Source organism: Suncus etruscus, chromosome 14 (assembly GCF_024139225.1).
Source record: "Suncus etruscus isolate mSunEtr1 chromosome 14, mSunEtr1.pri.cur, whole genome shotgun sequence".
Classification (NCBI taxonomy): Eukaryota; Metazoa; Chordata; class Mammalia; order Eulipotyphla; family Soricidae; genus Suncus; species Suncus etruscus.
Window position 1 is genome coordinate 32,435,502 of NC_064861.1, and position 13,046 is coordinate 32,448,547.

Genomic DNA, 13,046 nt, shown 5'->3' on the forward strand with positions numbered 1-13,046 from the left:
GAGGGGGGCCACACCTGACTGCACTCAGGGGTTACTCCTGGCTCTGTGCTCAGAAATCACTCCTGGCAGGCACGGGGGACCATATGGGATGCTGGGATTCAAACCACCATTGGTCCTGGGTCAGCTGCTTGCAAGGCAAATGCCCTACCGCTGTGCTATCTCTCTGGCCCTGCATTTGTATCTTAATCTCTATTTTAGGTCATCCCATAATAAAAAATAAATACTTGAATTTTTGCTTTTTGGGAGGCCACATCCTGCAGTGCTCAGGGCATACTCCTGGCTCTGCACTCAGAGATAACCCCTCGGGAGCTCTAGAGAATATATGTGATACCTGGAATCAAAATTGGGTTGGCTGTTTGCATGGTAAATGCCCTATCTGCTCAAGCATCAAAAAATATATACTTGGGGGTGGGGAAAAATATATATATAATAGTATTTCCTTGAAAAAAATTAATTGGGGAGGGCAGAGAGATAGCATGGAGGAAAGGCATTTGCCTTGCATGCAGAAGGGTGGTAGTTTGAATCCCAGCATCCCAGATGGTCCCCCGAGCCTGCCAGGAGCGATTTCTAAGCGTATAACCAGGAGTGACCCCTGAGCACTGCCAGGTGTGACCCCCAAAAAATTAAGTGGGGCCGGGCAATAGCACAGCAATAGGGAGTTTGTTTTGTGTGGGCAGGTTCAATCCCAAACATCATGAACCTCTAGGCATGATCCTAAGCACAGAGCAAGGAAGTAATCCCTGGACACCACCACATGTGGCCCAAAAACGAAATAAAATAAGTTAAATTTAAAGAATTAAAAAAAAAAAAAGAAAGAAAGAAAGGGCCCGGAGAGATAGCACAGCGGCGTTTGCCTTGCAAGCAGCCGATCCAGAACCAAAGGTGGTTGGTTCGAATCCCAGTGTCCCATATGGTCCCCCGTGCCTGCCAGGAGCTATTTCAGCTAGGAGTAACCCTTGAGCACCGCCGGGTGTGGCCCAAAAACCAAAAAAAAAAAAAAAAAAAAAAGGATTAAAAAAAAATAGGGCCAGAGTGGTAGCACAACAGAAGGGTGTTTGCCTTGCATGCAGCTGACCTAGGATGGTTGCGGGTTCGATCTCTGGCATCCCATGTGGTCCCCCAAGCCAGGAGTGATTTCTGAGTACAGAGCCAGGAGTAACCCTAAGTGCCACCAGTTGTGGTCCAAGAAAAAAACAAACAAACATCTATATCTTTATTTGTTTGTTTATATATATATATATAAAATAAATTGAGTGGGGGCTGGAGAAATAGTACAGAAGGTAAGGCACTTGCCTTGCACAGGGACTTACCCGTATTTGATCGTCAGCCTCTTATATGGTTCCTGAGCCCACTCAGGAATGGTTCCTGAGTGCAGAAAACCAGGAGTAACCCCTGAATATTCCAAAGCAAAACTGACCAAAAATATTACAGTTTACAACTTGTGTGCCTCAACTAACTGTGCACAGAGTCTGGCAAGCACCTGCCAGTGCCACAACTAAAGGAGTGCAGACAGCAAAGAACCCTGCCACTGAGGCTGTGAGTACCTCAGCCTGATGTGTGATCCCAAGGGAACAACCCCATTTATCATATTAGTACTATTATTGTTTTATTATGCTACCATGTAAAAACTGTTGATAGATTTTGCTATCCCCTATCATTTACAGTTATTGCCCAGAGCCTGTTTTGAGGTGAAGCACTACCTTTGCCCCTACTTGCACCTAATTGATTCTGTCAGGCCTCACTGCCTTGGGCCAGAACTCAGAAGACAGGGGCACATGTTTTGTGTGTAGGAGGCACAATACCCCAGAACACCCCATCAGTGACACCCTGAGCACTGAACCAGAAGTAGCCTCTGAATGCCAATGGGTACAGTTCAAAAACAAATAAAAATTCTGACTGCTTTTCTCCTTCCACACCTCATCTTAGAGCAGAAAAACTAAAGAGTTTTTATTTTTATTTTATTTTATATTTTGGTTTTTGGGCCACACCCGGCGGTGCTCAGGGGTCACTCCTGGCTGTCTGCTCAGAAATAGCTCCTGGCAGGCACGGGGGACCATATAGGACACCGGGATTCGAACCAACCACCTTTGGTCCTGGATCGGCTGCTTGCAAGGCAAAGGCCGCTGTGCTATCTCTCCGGGCCCAAGAGTTTTAATTTTTAATTGTTTTGTTACCCCGCCCAACTTCTTCGTCATCCAAGAACCAGACCAAAATCCTACTTCAATGTTTGGACTAGAGGCCAGAGCGAAAGCACAGCGGTAAGGCATTTATTTGCCTTGCATGCAGCCAACACAAGACGGATCCCGGTTCAAATCCCGGCATCCCATTTGGTCCCCTGAGCCTGCCAGGAGCGACTTCTGAGCGCAGAGCCAGGAATAACTCCTGAGCACCACCGGGTGTGACCAAAAACCAAAATAATAATAATAATATAATAACAAATGTTTGGACAATACCCAAGACAGGAAAATAGAAAGTCTACCACATGTCATGTATGTGGTAGGGATTCTGGGTTTAATATCCAGAAATACAGGGAAATATTCTTAAGACCTGGATAAATAGTGCACTGGGCTCAGAAAACTTCCTTGAGAGGCTGGAGAGATAACATGGAGGTAGGACATGTTATCATGCACGCAGTAGGACAGTGGTTCGAGTCCTGGCATCTCATATGGTCCCACAGGTCTACCAGCAGCGATTTCTGAGCATAGAGCCAGGAGTAACCCCTAAGCGCTGACAAAAACCAAAAAACAAGAAAAGAAAACTTCCTTGAAAGCATGTGGTCATAAGTTAAATCCTTGATGCCAGAGCTAGAGAGAGCTTAAAGTGTTTTGCATGCAGAAAGTATAGATTTTGTCTGGAGTGATAACATAGTGGTAGGGCATTTGCCTTGCACACAGCCAACCCGGGATAGACCTGGGTTCAATCCCCGGCATCCCATATGGTCCCCCAAGCCTGCCAGGAGTGATTTCTTTTTTTTGTTTTGTTTTGTTTTTGGGCCACACCTGCTTGAAGCTCAGGGGTTACTCCTGGCTATGCACTCAGAAATCACCCCTGGCTTGGGGGGACCATATGGGACACTGGGGGATCGAACCGTGGTCCATCCGCTTGCAAGGCAGACACCTAACCTGTAGCGCCACCTTCCCGGCCCCAGGAGTGATTTCTGAATGCAGAGCCAAGAGTAACCCTGAGTACTACCAGGTGTGGCCCCCCCCCAAAAAAAAAAGAAAATTTAGATCTTATCCCCAGCACCAAATGGTCCACCTAAACACCACTGGCATTGAGCCCTCAGTACTGAGCTAGGAGTAGTTGCTACACATCACTTAGTGAGTATACAGTGGGTAGAGTGCTTTGCACATCGCCAACCTAGGGTCAATCTCTTGTACTGCATATAGTCCCTGAAATACCACCAAGAATGATTTCTGAATACAGTCAGGAATAAATCTTGAGCACTGTCAGGTGTGGCCCAAAGAACAAAATTTTAAAAAAAGAAAGAAAACAAATAAATAAAAAACATGTTCTCCATTCTTTTGAGTCATTTCCCAATCTAGCTCTACTCTTCCTACTGGCAGATGTGCTGTCTGCCATCTCTGCCACCACCATTTCTTGTACTACAAGAAAATGTTGTATCACATCCAGGTGGGTGTGAGCACCACAAAAGAGTGCAGAGTCAGCAGTAACCCTGAGCACTGCTGGGTATGGCCTAAAAAAGAAAAGGGAAGGGAAGGGAAGGGAAGGGAAGGGAAGGGAAGGGAAGGGAAGGGAAGGGAAGGAAAGGAAAGGAAAGAGAAAAGGAAAGGAAAGGAAAGGAAAGGAAAGGAAAGGAAAGGAAAGGAAAGGAAAGGAAAGGAAAGGAAAGGAAAGGAAAGGAAAGGAAAGGAAAGGAAAGGAAAGGAAAAAGGAAAGGAAAATGGAAAGGAAAGCAAAAAGGAAAGGAAAGGAAAGGAAAGGAAAAAGGAAAGGAAAGGAAAGGAAAAGGAAAGGAAAGGAAAGGAAAGGAAAGGAAAGGAAAGGAAAGGAAAGGAAAGGAAAAAGGAAAGGAAAGGAAAAGGAAAGGAAAGGAAAGGAAAGGAAAGGAAAGGAAAGGAAAGGAAAGGAAAGGAAAGGAAAGGAAAGGAAAGGAAAGGAAAGGAAAGGAAAGGAAAAGAAAGCAAAGGAAAGGAAAGCAAAGGAAAAAGGAAAGGAAAGGAAAGCAAAGGAAAGCAAGCAAAGGAAGAAGGAAGGCTTCCTGAGTTACAGTAACTAGTGAAATATATTGAAACAGGAAAAAATAATCATTTACAATAGCAACAGATCTTTAGAAAAAAAACTAACTCTGAATTCCAGGAAAAGTGAGACAATCACTCCCTCCTCACTTCTGGGCCAGCATAACTTTCTTCATTGCTCTCAGTATCACAGTGTTGTGTGAGAACACCCTTCCATTTTAGGTTCAGGACTAGTTGCATAATTTGTAGGGCCCAAGACAGAATTCAAATGAGACAATGAGACAATCCTTGTTCATATGTTATTTCAAGATGGTGATAGCAGAGCATGAAGCCAAGTATGGGACTTAGCTAAATATGAGACCTGCTGACTACACTCTTTGCCAGGAAAGTGAGGCCATGTTCTCAGGCTCCAACCACACACACAATTGCTCATAAACCATCCAAGTCAGGCAGGAAGTCATCAGACAGACCCAAACAGCCAAAGATATAATTCTTTGCCACTTCCAGATTCGAGACAGCTTGCAGAACTGGAAAACACTTGGGGGAAGATTTTTTTTTCTGTTTTTTTTGGGGGGGGCACACCCACTCCTGGCTATGAGCTCAGAAACTGCTCCTGGCTTGGGGGACCATATGGGACGCCAGAGGATTGAACCAAGGTCCATCCTAGGTCAGCCACATGCAAGGCAAATGCCTTACCTCTGTGCCATCACTCCGGCCTCAATAATTTTTTTTTTTTTTTTTTTGGTTTTTGGGTCACACTGGCAATGCTCAGGCAAACACACTACCGCTGTGCTATCTCTCTGGCCCCCAGTCCCAAGAATCTTTTTAAGAATAAAGGTGAGGGGCCGGAGAGATAGCATGGAGGTAAGGCGTTTGCCTTGCAAACGGAAGGACGTTGATTCAAATCCTGACATCCCATATGGTCCCCCGAGCCTGCCAAGAGTAATTTCTGAGCGTAGAGCCAGAAGTAACCCCTGAGCACTGCTGGGTGTGATCCAAAAACCAAAAATAAATAAATAAATAAATAAACAAACAAATAAATAAAGGTGAAAGACTGATAAAATGCTTATGCTTCCAGATAGAAATTATTGGCAGCTTTCACAGAAGGTTTTAGTAGTTCCAACTTTCACTTACTATGGTTACAAAATTTTAGCATTTGGATTTTGTTTGGGACTGATAGACCAAAAGTTCCTCAAGCCAAGGTTGGAGTAATATAGTACAACAGGCATCAGGTAGGGTGCTTGCCTTGCAAGCAGCTGACTTGAGTTTGATGGTCCCTTGAACCATGTAGGAGTGATACCTGAGCATAGCCAAGGATGGCCTAAAAAATCAATAGAGGTGCTAGAGCCATAGCTCAGCCACCGGGCATTTGCCTTGCATGCACTGCAGACCCGGATGGACCTGGGTTCGATTCCCAGCAACCCATATTGTCCCCTGAGCATGTCAGGAATGATTTCTGAGCACAGAGCCAGGAGTAACTCCTGAGAGCTGCCAGGTGTGGCCCCAAAACCAAAATAATAATAATAATAATAATAATAATAATAATAATAATAATAATAATAATAATAATAATAATAATAAAAGCAGCAACCATAAAAAATTTAAAACGGGCCAGCGAGGTGGCGCTAGAGGTAAGGTGTCTGCCTTGCAAGAGCTAGCCAAGGAAGGACCGTGGTTTGATCCCTTGGCGTCCCATATGGTTCCCCCAAACCAGGGGCAATTTCTGAGCGCTTAGCCAGGAGTAACCCCTGAGCATTAAAAGGGTGTGGCCCGAAAAACAAAAAAAATTAAAAACAGAAAAAAAACAAGTACTTCAAGTCTATAAGTCTCAGCATGTAACAGCTATCTGGGCTTGGTCTTAACTCTAAAACGTTAAATGAATATTATAGTGTGTGTGTGTGTGTGTGTGTGTGTGTGTGTGTGTGTGTGTGTGTGTTGGTGTTGGTGCTGTGGGGGTACTTGTTCAACTTTTCAGAAATTTGGTTGTATTTGTTCGTTTTGGAGCCACATCCAGCAATATTTAGGGGTTACACTAGGCTCTCACTGAGGGACAGTAAAAAATTTGAGGAAAAGAAAGTTTATTAGGAGAAACTTGTAATACCAGATATCAAAAGTATTCTATAAGACTATAATAATTAAAATTATGACACAGGGGTCAGAGTGATAATACTGTGCGAAAGGTGCTTGTCTTATACTTGGTCAACCTGGATTCAATTCTTGCATTCCACATGGTTCTGCTAAATACTACCAAGAGTGATTTCTGAGTGTACAGTTAAGAGTAAGCCCTGAGCATTGCTAGTTGTTCCCTCAAATGAATACCACCCAAAAAACTATGATATAAATACTGGCACAACTAGGTATCTGAGATTTTATTGGTCATATTTGGGGGGGGTGCTAAGCAACTCCATGGTGCTTCAGAAGGCCAAGTGTGCAGAGACTGACATGTGCATGCCAGGCATCACCCCAGTCCTTTCAGATGTCTCCTAGACCTCTGAAACAAATCTTTGGATAAAACAAAATGTCCTAGAGCAGGAAACTTGCAAATTGCAGGCTTTGTCTTTGTGCCCAGTTGGGAGTCACTCTCTAGCAAGGCTTTTTATTTCCTCCCGTACAAAAAAAAAATATTAGAATGGTTTTGGGTGCTGAAGTGATAGTGCAGTGATAGGGCATTTGCTTTGCATGCAGCCAATCTGGGACAGACCCAGGTTCAATTCCCGGCATCCCATATAGTCCCTTGAGCCTACTAGGAGCAATTTCTGAGCACAGAGCCAGGAGTAACTCCTGAGCACCACTGGTGTGGCCCAAAAACAAACAAATAAAGTACAAATTAAAGAAATAAATAAAATAAAAATTTAAATGTTCTGGGGCCGGAGAGATAACATGGAGGTAAAGTGTTTGCCTTTCATGCAGAAGGTCAGTGGTTCGAATCCTGGCATCCCATAAGGTCCCCTGAGCCTGCCAGGAGCGATTTCTGAGCATAGAACCAGAAGGAACCCCTGAGCGCTGCCGGGTGTGACCCAAAAACCAAAAAAAAAAAAAAAAAAAAAAAGAATGTTCTAACAGGGGCCCGGAGAGATAGCACAAGGGTGTTTGCCTTGCAAGCAGCCGATCCAGGACCTAAGGTGGTTGGTTTGAATCCCGGTGTCCCACATGGTCCCCCATGCCTGCCAGGAGCTATTTCTGAGCAGACAGCCAGGAGTAACCCCTGAGCACCGCCGGGTATGACCCAAAAACAAAAACAAAAACAAAAACAAAAAGAATGTTCTAACAGACTAAAGTTATGCATATTTCCCATATGAGAGTGACAATTGTTTATGTAGTTATTATTTATTATTATTATTATTATTATTATTATTTATTTAGCAGTGTCAAGGATAGAATACAGGCCTTCCACATATCAGGCATGGTCTCTACAATTGTACTCCATCCTCAACCTGAGAGTGAGCTTTTTGTTTGTTTTGCTTTGTTTTGATTTGTGCATAATCACCTGGTGGTGCTCAGGGATTACTCCTGGCTCTATACTCAGTGATCACTCCTACAGAGTGCAGGGGACCATATGGGATGAGAGAGATAGAACCTGGGTCAGCTGCATGCAAAGACAGTGCCATCACTCCACATACAAAGTTGTGCTTAACGGCTTTTCCTCAAGGTACCCAGGGACCATGCACTGTCAACATTTAAACCCAGTCCTCCTCCTTCATGCCTGCATGAAAAGTATATATTTGTCCCATGAATAAAAAGATTGTTTAAAACACTAAATGGGCCGGAAAGACAACTCAAAAGGCTCGCACATATGCTTTGCTAGTGTGTCATGTTTGATCCCCAACGCCATTTGAATCTCTGAATAGCACCACATGGTGGCCCTCTAAGCAGCGCAATGGGTGCCCCAACAAAAATCGAAATCCAAGATTCATTTAAAAAAAAAAAAAAAAAACACGGGCCCGGAGAGATAGCACAGCGGCCTTTGCCTTGCAAGCAGCCGATCCAGGACCAAAGGTGGTTGGTTCGAATCCCTGTGTCCCACATGGTCCTCCGTGCCTGCCAGGAGCTATTTCTGAGCAGACAGCCAGGAGTAACCCCTGAGCACCGCCTGGTGTGACCCAAAAACCGAAAACCAAACCAAAACACAACAGTGCTCGCTTCGGCAGCACATATACTAAAATTGGAACAATACAGGGAAGATTAGCATGGCCCCTGCGCAAGGATGGCCCGAAAAACAAAACAAAACAAAACAAAACAAAACAACAACAACAAACTAGGGCAGAGCCCGAGAGATGGCATGGAGATATGTCATTTGCCTTGCATGCAGAAGGACGATAGTTCGAATCCAGGCATCCCATATGGTCCCCTGAGCCTTCCAGGAGCGATTTCTGAACGTAGAGCCAGGAGTAACCCCTGAGCGCTGCTGAGTGTGACACCACCCCCCCAAATACAGAAAACAGATCTAAGCAGCAACTACCAAACTTTGTAATGTGCTTGGCATGGTAGGGGGAGTAGTGATGACAGAGTATGGGAGCATTGTTAATAGAAATTGACACTGGTGGTGGGATTAGTGTTGTAATATTAGATGCCTAAAACACAACTATCTATAACTATAAATGAACTATAAGTGATGGTTCTTTAACTAAATAAAGCAATTTTAAAAGAAAAATAAAGAGGCATAATAAAATAAAATAATAAAGTCCCAACACAACATAAAAAAAAAGAAAAATAAAGAGGTTAATAAAATTGCTTATAGGGGGGGCAGGCGAGATAGCATGGAGGTAAGGTGTTTGCCTTCCATGTAGAAGGATGGTGGTTCGAATCCCGGCATCCCATATGGTCCCCCTTGCCTACCAGGGGTGATTTCTGAGTGTAGAGCCAGGAGTAACCCCTGAGCACTGATGGGTGTGACCCCCCCCAAAAAAAAGACAAAATTATTGCTAATAGGGTATGTGTTTCGCATGTGGTCAATCCAGGTTTGATCCTTGGAATCCATATGATCCCCAAGTCCCACCAAAAATAACCTAAATCAAAAAACTAAATAAAGTCATTAGATAATACCTTTTGAATTTTTTTATTTACTTTTTTTGTTTGTTTGTTTGTTTCTGTTTTTGGGTCAGCACTCAGGGGTTACTCCTGGCTCTATGCTCAGAGATCACTCCTGGCAGGCTCAGGGGACCATATGGGATGCTGGGATTCGACTGACCTGAATGCAAGGCAAATGCCTTACCTCCATGCTATCTCTCCGGCCCCTTATTTATTTATTTTTGAGCTTAGGGTCATACCTGGTGGTGTTCGGGGCTTACTCCTGGCCTTGAAGTCAGGAATCACTCCTGGAGGAATGGGAACATATGAGAGATGTCAAAGACTGAACCAAGGCAAGCCACAAGCACAGCAAATGCCCTACCTTCTGTGCTATGGCTCTGGTCCCAATACCTATCAAAATTTAAAGGGCACATATCCTTTCATTCAATATTTGTACTTCTAAGTCATCTTACAGAAACACTTGGATGAGTGTTTGTAATCACTTTATTCTTTTTTTTTTTTAATATGGAATGCTTCACGAATTTGTGTATCATCCTGTGCAGGGGCCATGCTAATCTTCTCTGTATTGTTCCAATTTTAGTATATGTGCTGCTGAAGCAAGCACTAATCTCTTTATTCTTGAGCGAGAAAGGCAGTACAGCAGGTTAAAGAGCTTGCCATGCATACTACAGCTGATCTTAGCTTTGCACTGAATCTCCAAACTAAAATCTCGGAGTCCCTAGGATCTTGAGCATGACTTCGGAGTACCTCATTCAAAATGTTCATTCAAACTTTATAATAAGTGCTGTGATTGCTCATCTATAGGGTATATTTTAGATATATGTAGATATATTTTTGTAATTAATATTAATATGATTATCATTTTCATGTAAAATATAGAAAGAAATACATACATAAATTTGAGGGGCTTTGGGATCACATCCAGAAATACCCAGGGCTTACTTTTTTTTGGTTTTGGGGCCACACCTGGCAGCACTCAGGGGTTACCCCTGGCTCTGTGCTCAGAAATCGCTCCTGCCAGGCATGGGGACCATATGGGATGCTGGAATTCGAACCACCATTGGTCCTGGTAGGCTGCTTGCAAGGCAAACGCCCTATGGCTGTGCTATCTCTCCAGTCCCCCAGGACTTACTTCTGATCTGTGTTTAAGGATCATTCTTAGTAGTGATCTAGAGACTACATATGGTGCTAGAGATCAAACCATGATTGACCATGTGTAAGGCATGCAACTTAACCCTTGAATGATCTCTCCAGCTTGGAGTTAGAGCTTTATAAGATGTAAAAAAAATGCAGTGATACAATGAATGAACAAAACAAACTGAAGAACAGAGAGAAAGATTACACTTTGCCCCAAGAGAGTCCTCTTACATCTGCAGACCCTGAAAATGCCCTCTAAACATGTTTACACTACCCACAGTCCTTCAGCAACTAAGACCAGTGTGTCCATACCATTGGCTCGTCATTTCATGAGGGTTTATCTGATTATGGGCATTACTACTTTAAGGCTTAGCTGATACTGTAACTATTAATAAGGGATAAAAGGAAATAACAGTTATTATTGGACAGAGTTGGTCAAAATAACCAAAGATGATATGGCTGTTTCTAAGTTCATTGACTTAAAAGATAAACATAAAAATACTAGTTGGGGGCGAGAGTAGAAAATCTTGCAGAGTTCCTCAGAAATTGATTTTGATGCTATGCTTGTGAATATGGTGAAATTCCTTTTTTTGTTTTTTTTTTGTTTTGTTTTGTTTTTTCGGGCCACACCCTTTTAATGCTCAGGGGTTACTCCTGGCTAAGCTCTAAGAAATTGCCCCTGGTTTGGGGGGCCCATATGGGACACCGGGGGATCAAACCTCGGTCCTTCCTTGGCTAGTGCTTGCAAGGCAGACACTTTGTGTTATTTTTTTGGTGAAAATTTCTTTTTAAAATTTAAAATTACGTGGAGCTGGAACGATAGCACAGAGGTAGGGCATTTGCCTTGCATGTGGCTGACCCAGGACAGACTGGGGTTCAATCCTGGGCATCCCATATGTTCCCCAGAGCCAGTAGCAATTTCTGAGTGCAGAGCCAGGAGTAAACCCTGAGCATCACCAGGTGTAGCCCAAACCATCAAAAAAAATAAAAATAAAAAAAGTTGAAAATGACTGGTTTCCTGGGGGATGGAGAGGTAGGTAGTACAAAGGTTGAGGTGCTTGCCTTGCACACAGATGTCCCTGGTTCAATCTCTGGCACCATTTATGGTTTCCCAGAGCACCACCAGAAGTAAACCCTAAGCACCACACAGTATGGTTAGGAAAAATAAAAAGGAATTATTTTACTGAACACTACTGGGTACAAATCCTAAAGAAGATAAGGGATCTAGAGATAGTACAGCAGGTAGGGGAGCTTGCCTTGCACATGACTGACTTGGATACAACCTCAGGCATCCCCTTTGGTCCCATGACCTAGCCAGGAGTAATACCGAAGTGCAGAGTAACCTCTGAGCGTCACCAGCTACGGCCCCAAGATCAAACAAACAAAATTTCTAAAGAAGAAAAAGACCCTGAAATGGAAGGTGGCATTCACAGACTAGTGGTGTTATTATTATTATTATTATTATTATTATTATTATTATTTGGTTTTGGGGCCACATCCAGCAGCACTCAGGGGTTACTCCTGACTCTGTGTTCAGAAATTGCTCCTGGAAGCCTTGGGGAACCATATGAGATACTGGGAATTGAACCTAGGTCTGTCCTGTTGGCCACGTGCAAGGCAAATGCCCCACCAATGCGCTATCTCTCCGGCCCCCACTAGTGCCATTATTAATGATATGTGACCAGAATCTCAAGGCAGGTGCTTTTCATCAGTAAAGGAACTAAATAGAAAAAAGTTGGGGCCGGGCGGTGGCTCTAAAGGTAAGGTGCTTGCCTGCGCTAGCCTCGGACAGACCGCGGTTCGATCCCCCGGCGCCCCATATGGTCCCCCAAGCCAGGAGCGACTTCTGAGCGCATAACCAGGAGTAACCCCTGAGCGTCACCGGGTGTGGCCCAAAAACCAAAAAAAAAAAAAAAAAGAAAAAAGTTGATTACAATTGATGTTAAACATCATTACTGGTTTCAGTTTATAACATACAGATTTACTGCTGTCATTGTTCATGGCTGCAGATTTAGTTTGTATATATAGATATATTTTTTGGTTGTTGTGTCACACCCGGCAGCACAGGGATTACTCCTGGCTCTACACTCAGAAATTGCTCCTGGCAAGCTCCGGAAACCACATGGGATGCCAGGATTCGAACCACCGTTCTTCTGCATGCAAGGCAAATGCCCAACCTCCATGCTATATCTCTAGCCCCTAGTATGTATTTTTGAATTAAAAGATTTGTTTGTAGGGACAAAGTGACATAGTGAGTAGGGTATTTGCCTTGTATGGGATGGACCCCAATTCAATCCCCAGCATCCCATATGGTCCCTCGAGCCTGCCAAGGTAATTTCTGAGAGCAGAGCCAGCAGTAACACCTGAGTACCCCAGGTGTGGCCCAAAAACAAAACAAAAAAAAATTTTTTTTTGTTTACACTGAGGAATTACTCCTGGAGGACTCAGGGGAACGTAAGGGACACCTGGGGTGGATCCTGGGTCTGCCACATGAAAAAAAAAAAGCACCCTATCCACTGTACTATTGCTCCGGTACTAAATAAAAAATATTTGGACATTCCTGAAAAGAACAAACAAAATTTTGGGAATCATCCTCTCTAATTCTCAATGCAAAGTCACTCTTTTTCGTTTGTTTGTTTTTGTTTTGAGGCCACACCCGGTGACGCTCAGGGGTTATTCCTG

General features: G+C 43.6%; 2 non-coding genes across 2 annotated transcripts; one reads left to right on the forward strand and one right to left on the reverse strand.

Moving 5' to 3' along the window:
- Positions 1 to 8,331: 8,331 nt before the first annotated feature.
- On the forward strand, positions 8,332 to 8,438 carry LOC126029190 (U6 spliceosomal RNA). The gene has a single exon (XR_007502840.1). It is a non-coding gene; the product is annotated as a U6 spliceosomal RNA (small nuclear RNA).
- Positions 8,439 to 9,725: 1,287 nt separating this feature from the next.
- On the reverse strand, positions 9,726 to 9,831 carry LOC126029128 (U6 spliceosomal RNA). The gene has a single exon (XR_007502780.1). It is a non-coding gene; the product is annotated as a U6 spliceosomal RNA (small nuclear RNA).
- Positions 9,832 to 13,046: the final 3,215 nt, after the last annotated feature.